This window comes from Gracilinanus agilis, chromosome 4 (assembly GCF_016433145.1).
Source record: "Gracilinanus agilis isolate LMUSP501 chromosome 4, AgileGrace, whole genome shotgun sequence".
Taxonomy (NCBI): domain Eukaryota; kingdom Metazoa; phylum Chordata; class Mammalia; order Didelphimorphia; family Didelphidae; genus Gracilinanus; species Gracilinanus agilis.
This window is the reverse complement of record NC_058133.1, coordinates 84,598,303-84,606,681: the sequence shown is the minus strand read 5'-3', so window position 1 is coordinate 84,606,681 and position 8,379 is coordinate 84,598,303. Positions and strand designations below refer to the sequence as shown.

The 8,379-nt window shown below is 38.8% G+C and overlaps 1 pseudogene; it reads right to left on the bottom strand.

Moving 5' to 3' along the window:
• Nucleotides 1-2,321: 2,321 nt before the first annotated feature.
• Nucleotides 2,322-8,379, bottom strand: part of LOC123245925 — a 15,467-nt pseudogene continuing 9,409 nt past the window's right edge.

The following is an 8,379-nucleotide window of genomic DNA, read 5'->3' as shown; positions in this document are numbered from 1 at the left end:
CAGATTGGCTAAAATGATAGCAGGGAAGAGTAATGAATGTTGGAGGGGATGTGGCAAAATTGGGACATTAATGCATTGCTGGTGGAGTTGTGAACTGATCCAACCATTCTGGATGGCAATTTGGAATTAAGCCCAAAGAACTCTAAAATACTGCCTGCCCTTTAATCCAGCCATACCATTTCTGGTTTTGTACCCCAAAGAGATCATAGATAAACAGACTTGTATGAAAATAGTTATAGCCACACTTTTTTGTGGTGGCAAAAACTGGAAAATGAGGGTATGCCCTTCAATTGGGGAATGGCTAAACAAATTGTGGTACCTGTTGGTGATGGAATACTATTGTGCTCAAAGGAATAATAAACTGGAGGAATTCCATGTGAACTGGAAAGACCTCCAGGAATTGATGTGGATTGAAAAGAGCATTGCCAGAAGAACATTGTACAAAGAGACTAATATAGTGTAGTAAAATAGAATGTAATGGACTTCTTTGCTAGCAGCAATGCAACGACCTATGACAATTCTGAGGGATTTATGGAAAAGAATGCTACCCACATTCAGAGGAAGAACTGCAGGAGTGGAAACACAGAAGAAAAACAACTGCTTGAACACATGGGTTGAGGCAGACATGATTGGGGATGTAGACTCAAAGCTACCACACCAATGCAACTATCAACAATTTGGAAATAGGTCTTGATTAATGACATATGTTAGAATCAGTGTAAATTCCAGTTGGCTATGGGTGGGGTGGGAGCAGGTAGGGGTGAAGGGAAAATTAAGAACATGAATCATGTAACCATGGATAACTTTTCTAAAGAATGAAAATTATTTTTAAAAAACTGAGTTATATCAGTATCATGAAGCAAAGAATGTTTGATCACAGATTCAGAATTCTACAGAGATGAGCAAAGAAATTAAATCACTCATATGAGGAGTTTTTTAAACTACCCATGAAGGAAGGAAAATAATTCCAATAGCCAGAAACTTTGAGTTGCATCTTCCTATGTACTGGGGTATGACAAGGAATGAATATGTCAAAAAGGTTTTTTTGGTTGATGATGATGGTGCTGATGATGATATAGATGACATTGACAATGATGGTATTGATGTTGATGATGTTGATGACAATGATGATGATGTTGATAATGATGATGATAGTATTGAGGTAGATGATGTTGATTTTGATGATGATGATGATGATGATGATGATGATGATGATGATTGAATTTGGAGTTGGAGGTTTTCCTTTTATTTGAACCTTTCTGACTCTTCCCATTGTAATGATTAAATTTTTCTTGGAGACTGTCTCCAACCTCTTTCACCCTTCCATTGTATTGATTTCCTCCTCCCCTCCCCCATGTGATTCTTTACAAAATATAAAATTACCTAATTTTATTTCTTTTCCCATTTCTCTTAGTCTATCCTCTTTTTTACCCCGAGTGTGTGTGTATATACATATATATTATTTGAAATTTCATCCTATACAGTTTGTCACTGTTCTCTCTAAGTATACATCTTCTAGTTACCCTGATAACTTTTAAGAGTTACCAATATCAGCTTTTCTTATAGGAATACAAATCATTTGAATTTATTGGGTCCCTTAAAAAGTTTTTGGTTTTTTTCTCTCTTTCTTAATTATCTTTTGGTGATTCTCTTGAGTTCTGTATTTGAGCATCAAATTTTCTGTTTAAATCAGGTCTTTATTTTTTGCTTGAGTTTACATTTTTATTGGGTTTCCTTTTTTTGTTGTTGTTCTGAATTGGGGAGTAGATTGTACTGGGAAGGAAAGGAAGGATTTTCTGAAAATCTTAGTGGATCAGTTACTTTGTGGAGTGCCAGATTCTACAACCAAATAATTACAATGGAGATGAGAAATGTCATATAGCTGCTTCCTTTTCCATTCTTCCACCAATAGATTTTGCAATTTTGCAGCAAGGATATTCACTTTTAAGTCAGAAACTATGGAGCTTTATTATTCATCACCCAATAGAACAGACTTGTAACTACTGAAGATCTCAGCTTCTCATGTCATCCTACCACTCCACTAACCCTATGGTCTTCTAGGGAAATCTCTCTTGGAAACACCTAGAACACTTTCATATCTAATGCTTGATTTTTTTTCGAAACTAATCACAAAATATAGTACATGGGGAGGATGATGATTAAAATCCAGCAGTGTGACATATAAGAAACTCAACATCATTATGAATTCATCACTGTTGGCAGTGAGGGAAAAATGCCATGGGGGATGCTAACTATGCACGTTTTCTGGTTCCTTTTTCTCTGTCAATTGAGGCATTTTTATGGCTACTTCTTCTTTACCTCTGACATACAGCTATGATTCTGGAGTGACAAGGTGGATTCAAAGGAAATGACTTTTTAGTCAGAGTCCGAACTCTCATTTGATTTAGATTTATGCTTTCTTTTTCTTTCTCTTTTTCTTCTCCTTTTTCCTTTTCTGTTTCCTTTTTTTCTTTCTCTTATGCTTCTCCTTGCATTCTAAGGAGCTGGAACTACTGCCATCTTCCACTGAGGTAGAATCTTCTAGTAGCTTCTTTAACTATTGAATCCTCACATCTTTTTCATGCTGCTTATTCTCTCTTATGATGTCATACATGGGATCTTCATGTGCTACTCTGAATTGTTCTAATTTCTGATTGCCTTTAATAAAGAATGGGCATTCTTTGTCACCTATTCTGTGTCCATACCGTTTATAGCGCCAGCATTGCATAACCTTGATTTCTTTCCCCAAGGGCATTTAGAGTCCTTTAGTTGGAACATGAGCCACAAATTTTCTGTCATGTTCATTGCCTGGTACATCTGGGATACAGTCTTCTGGCTTAGTCTCATCTTCCTTAATAAGTCAAGGAAGAGGTTTTTCATAAAAGAACTAGAGGTGCTACAGCTGCTACAGCTGCTACAGCTGCTACAGCTGCTGTGTGTCCCTCCCCTGCTGCTTCTGCTCCTGTGCTGCTACTGCTCCAGCTCGGAGGCCTCCTGGGCCCACTTGGAGCTACCCCAGTACTCTTGGCTTGCAGCTACATCAAGGCCCTGCACAGCCAGGCCTAGGAAGCTGAGGAATGGCCAGGCCTGGGGCTCCCTGCTGCCACCAAATCAGGTCTTTTCTTTAGGAATGCTTGGAAGTCTTCTATTTTATTAAATTACCATACTTTCCCCTGAAAGAATATAGTCAATTTTGCTGGGTAGTTGATTCTTGGTTGTAGACCCAGTACCCTTGCTTTCTGGAATATCATATCCCATGCCTTCTGGTCCTTCAGTGTGGATGCAGCCAGGTCCTGTGTTATCTTAACTGTGGTTCAATGATATCTGAATGGTTTCTTCTTAGCAGTTTGTAGTATCTTTTCCTTGGTCTGGTATAACATTCCTGGGAGTTGTCAATTGGGGATTAAATGCAGGAGGTGATCTGTGGATTCTTTCAATCTCCACTTTTTCCTCTTGTTCAAGAATATTGGGGCAGTTTTCTTGGATAATTTCCTGCGGAATGATGTCCAGGTTTTTTTTGTCATGATTTTCCAATAGTCCAATAATTCTTAAATTGTCTCTTCACTTTCTATTTTCTAGGACTGTAGGTTTATCAGTGAGTTGTTTCATATTTTCCTCAATTTTTTTTCATTTTTTTGATTTTGTTTTATAGACTCTTGCTGCCTTGTGAAGTCACATTCTTCTAGTTGTTGGATTCTAATTTTTAAAGACTGAATTTCATCCCTGGCTTTTTTGGTCATCCTTCTCCTTTTGGTCATTTTTTCTTTGTAGGTCATCCTTCACTTTCTTTCCCTCATTTTCAAGTTGGTCAATTCTGGCTTTCAAGACACTATTTTCTTTTTTTAGTTCATGTGTCTCTTTTTCCAGATGACTTATTTTGCTTTTTAAGTTCTTTCCCCAATTGTCTTCAGCCTCTCAATTGTTTTTTGAATTGTATTTTTAGTTCTTCCAAAGTCTGAGTCCAATTCACTGGAGTTTCTTAGTTTTTTCTTGGTGTTCCTTGGTCCTTCTCTGTTCCATTTGCTTTTTGTTCATTACCTGGATAGAAGCTGTTGATTGTAATTTCTTTTTTCCTTTTCCAATGTTTATTCATATTTTTTCCTTCTTTCCTCCTAGTCACTGGCTATAATCTTGCTCCTCTGATTATTTGCTTGATCTGTGGGTTTGAGGTATTCTGTCCTGAAGGTGCATCTTCTCTGCTCTGCTGATTGACTAGATTAGATGGAGTATTAATGAGCCCTGAGGTCAGATCTTCCCCAGTTTGAAAAAGAAGCTGAAGGTGTAGGGAAGGTGTGGAGAATAAAGGGAGCTGTGCTTCCCTCCCTGTTATCAAGGTATTCTGTGGTGGCTGCAGCCTTTACCCTGGGATCCCAATCAGCTGGATTCTTATAGAGGCTCTTAGCACAGCTGATGGGGGAAGAATATTGGAGATTGAGCTTTCCTGACCTCTGAAGGCTTCTTATCTGCCCTATTGATAGACTAGATTCAGCCAGGGTGGAGCTGATTTGCAGAGCTGGGTGTGCCCTGAGGTGAAAACCCAGAAAAGCAGAGGCTCAAGACAGAGAGTAGTGTCTGCAAGTAAGCTGCCCCACCCTCCACACCTCTCCTTCAGCTGCCTCCCTGCAAGCTGTGTTCAGAGCCCTCAGACTAGCACAGCCATGGCAGGATGGTATTCCCTCCAGGCTAGAGCCCTTATCCTGAGATTCTAGCTACTACCAGAGACTCAGTACAGTAGGTGGGGGAGGGGTCCTGGGACCTTCCTTCTTCCTTTACCTTAAATCTGAAAATTCAGGCTTCTCTGCTTATCTTTTAAGTTGAATTGAGTAGGAGGTTCCCCCTGGCTTTGTCCTATTGTTAGATTTGGTTTTCTGTCCCCTAGAAGCACTTTGTTTTTGATTGGTGTGGAAGGGCTTTTATAGAGGTCTAGACTTTTGTTGCTTCTGAGTAGCCATCTTGACTTCACCCCCAAAAGGCAACTTTATTGAAGAATAAAATCTGCTTTTATAAAGGCATAAAGATCCTACCACAGGTTTCATATTGACAATAATTAAAGTGTAGAATCAAGATGAGATAGATCAGCTGCTCAAGGATATACTTAGGCTCAGGCTCTTACATTTCCCCCTTTGAAAAAATAAATACTTGGAAATCATTTTGCAAAAAATAACTATTCAATATATATCATTTTTTGCAAACTTTATTCATCCTAATACAGATTTTTCTGAAAATTTAAGCTTTAATATTTGACCTTATTAGTTTGGGAAATGAAGACTCAGAACCTATATTTTATAATTCAATTTCTATTTAGAGGAATTTGTCACAAAAGGAAAGGTACTGTAATGCAAAGGGGGCTTGCTGCAGTGCAGGGGAAGAGTGTAGATGGTATTAGGCCAGCCCATGGGGCCCTTAGACAGCAGTAGAAACTGGTATGTATAACAGGAGTCCTGCACCTAAGCTGAACGAGAGGCTGATGAAGCTCTCTCACTAGTAAAGCCAAGACCCATTTAAGATCAGGATTCTGTGCCTCTCCCCCTGAGAGATGGAAACAATTATATTGGATAGTTGCTGTAGCCACCAGGTAGAAAGCTGGCACTTCCTGAACCTAAACTTTATCAGCTGGAGCTAATAGTCTGATCTAACTGTTGATGTTACTTGGCCTTGGGTAAAGGTAAAAGCAATGACTTCAAAGATCTTTAAGCTTGAAGGTTAAATGGGTTTATTGGTAATAAATTGGATAAGGTAAAAGGGAGTTGAAAAGTAGTTGAGGTAAGCTAAGAACTTGAATAAATAATTTCACTAAACAACTTTAGATAATACTGAAAGGTCTTCTTAAGGTGTAGTAGTATAAGAACGGGCTGAGGGCAATCTCAACTCTGATACTCTTGGTTGCTGATGTCCTGGGCCAGATGATGTCTTGATGGTAGAAGTTTTCACTTGTCTATAATAAGGGTTGTTGGGTCTGCCAGTGATCTGTTGAAATTGGCTAGCTATGGTAGCTGTTCCTACCTATCTAAAGAATCTACCCAGAACCACCCTTTGACCACCCAAAGGCCCACCTTTCCACCCTTTCATCCCTAACCCTGAAGATGAGAGCCAGAAGTGAAGTCATGGGTCTGGAAACCCCCTTTTATACACTCACTTCAACTGTCACCCTGGTACCTGGCCTGGGTCCTCTGCCAGGTTCTGTGTTCTATATTGGCAACTTCCAGCTTGCATCCCATGATAACATGGTTACAGGATTTTATCCATAACAGTTGGCAGGGAAAAGATGTTCTCATGTTTTTAAAAGAACACTGAGTCAAGTATAAGCCCACTCAGGGATCATTAACCTTACTTAGATCAGGAGGGTCCTATCTCAGTTTTTAGACTGGGATTGCCTCCTTTAACTTCTAAGAGTTTTCCTCTGAGAACCTCATATAGTCATAATTGGGCTTTAGGCTTATAATAGCTTCAGTTGAAACCCCAAAAGCCTTTTTGCTTTACATGACAAGTCTCAACTATCACAGTTTAGAAAGAAATACTTTCAGTAACCCAGTTTTGTTCCTAACATTTCCATAATCCAAACAAACCTTTGTAAATAAGTTTAAAACAAAAAATGCTCCCAATTAGACATCTCTATGAACAGAATCTATATAGTGATGATGACAATGAATATAATTGATGTCATACACGCCTTTATTAATTCTAGGTACAACGATAACATTGCTAATCATCATTACATATGGAGCAAAAACACAAGCCTTTACATAGATTACATTTTCTAAAGTAACTGAACAAAAGTATGTTGGATGGGGTCCCCGGAATAGCTGTGCTGGGGTTAAAACAAAAGATAAGTTAGCCACTTATTGACATAAACCAGGTGAATATTTTTTTCAAACATTTATTCATTTTTAACATGGTTACATGATTCATGCTCCTCCTTTCCCCTTCACCCCCCGCAACCCCCCCACCCATGGCCAATGCACATTTCCACTAGTTTTGTCATGTGTCCTTGATCAAGAACAATTTCCCAAATTGTTGGTAGTTGCATTGGTGTGGTAGTTTCGAGCCCACACCCTCAATCATGTCCACCCCGACCCATGCGTTCAAGCAATTGTTTTTCTTATATGTTTCCTCTCCTGCAGTCCTTCCTCTGAATGTGGGTAGCGTCTTTACCATAAATCCCTCAGAATTGTCCTGGGTCACAGTATTGCTGCTGGTACAGAGGTCCATTACATTCAATTTTACCACAGTATATCAGTCTCTGTGTACAATATTCTTCTGGCTCTGCTCCTTTCGCTCTGCATCTGTTCCCGGAGGTCTCTCCAGTTCGCCTGGAACTCCTCCAGTTTATTATTCCTTTGAGCACAATAGTATTCCATCACCAGCATATACCACAGTTTGTTCAGCCATTCCCCAATTGAAGGACATCCCCTCCTTTTCCAATTTGTTGCCACCACAAAAAGCACAGCTATAAATATTTTTGTACAAGTCTGTTTATCTGTGATCTCTTTGGGGTACAAACCCAACAATGGTATGGCTGGATCAAAGGGCAGGCATTCTTTTATAGCCCTTTGAGCATGATTCCAAATTGCCAGCCAGAATGGCTGGATCAGTTCACAGCTCCACCAGCAATGCATTAATGTCCCAATTTTGCCACATCCCCTCCAACATTCATTGCTCTCCCCTTCTTTTATTTTAGCCAATCTGGTAGGTGTGAGGTGATACCTCAGAGTTGTTTTCATTTGCATTTCTCTGATTATTAGAGAATTTAGAACACTTTCTCATGTGCTTATTGATACTTTTGATTTCTTTATCTGAAAATTGCCTATTCATGTCTCTTGCCCATTTATCAATTGGGGAATGGCTTGATTTTTTATACAATTGGTTTAACTCCTTGTATATTTGAGTAATTAGACCCCTGTCAGAGTTTCTTGTTATAAAGTTTTTTTCCCAATTTGTTTGTTTCCCTTCTGATTTTGACTACATTGTTTTTGTTTGTACAAAAACTTTTTAGTTTAATATAATCAAAACCATTTAATTTACATTTTGTAATTTTCTCTAACTCTTGCTTGGTTTTAAAGTCTTTCCTTTCCCACAGATCTGACAAGTAAACTATTCTGTGTTCACTTAACTTGTTTATAGTTTCCCTCTTTATATTCAAGTCATATTCCCATTCTGAATTTATCTTGGTTTAGGGTGTGAGATGTTGATCTAGACCTAATCTCTCCTATATTGTTTTCCAAATTTCCCAGCAGTTTTTGTCAAATAGTGGATTCATGTCCCAAAAGTTGGGCTCTTTGGGTTTATCATACACTGTCTTGCTGATGTCATTACCCCCAAGTCTATTCCATTGATCCTCCTCTCTATCTCTTAGCCAGTACCATATTGTTTTGATGACTG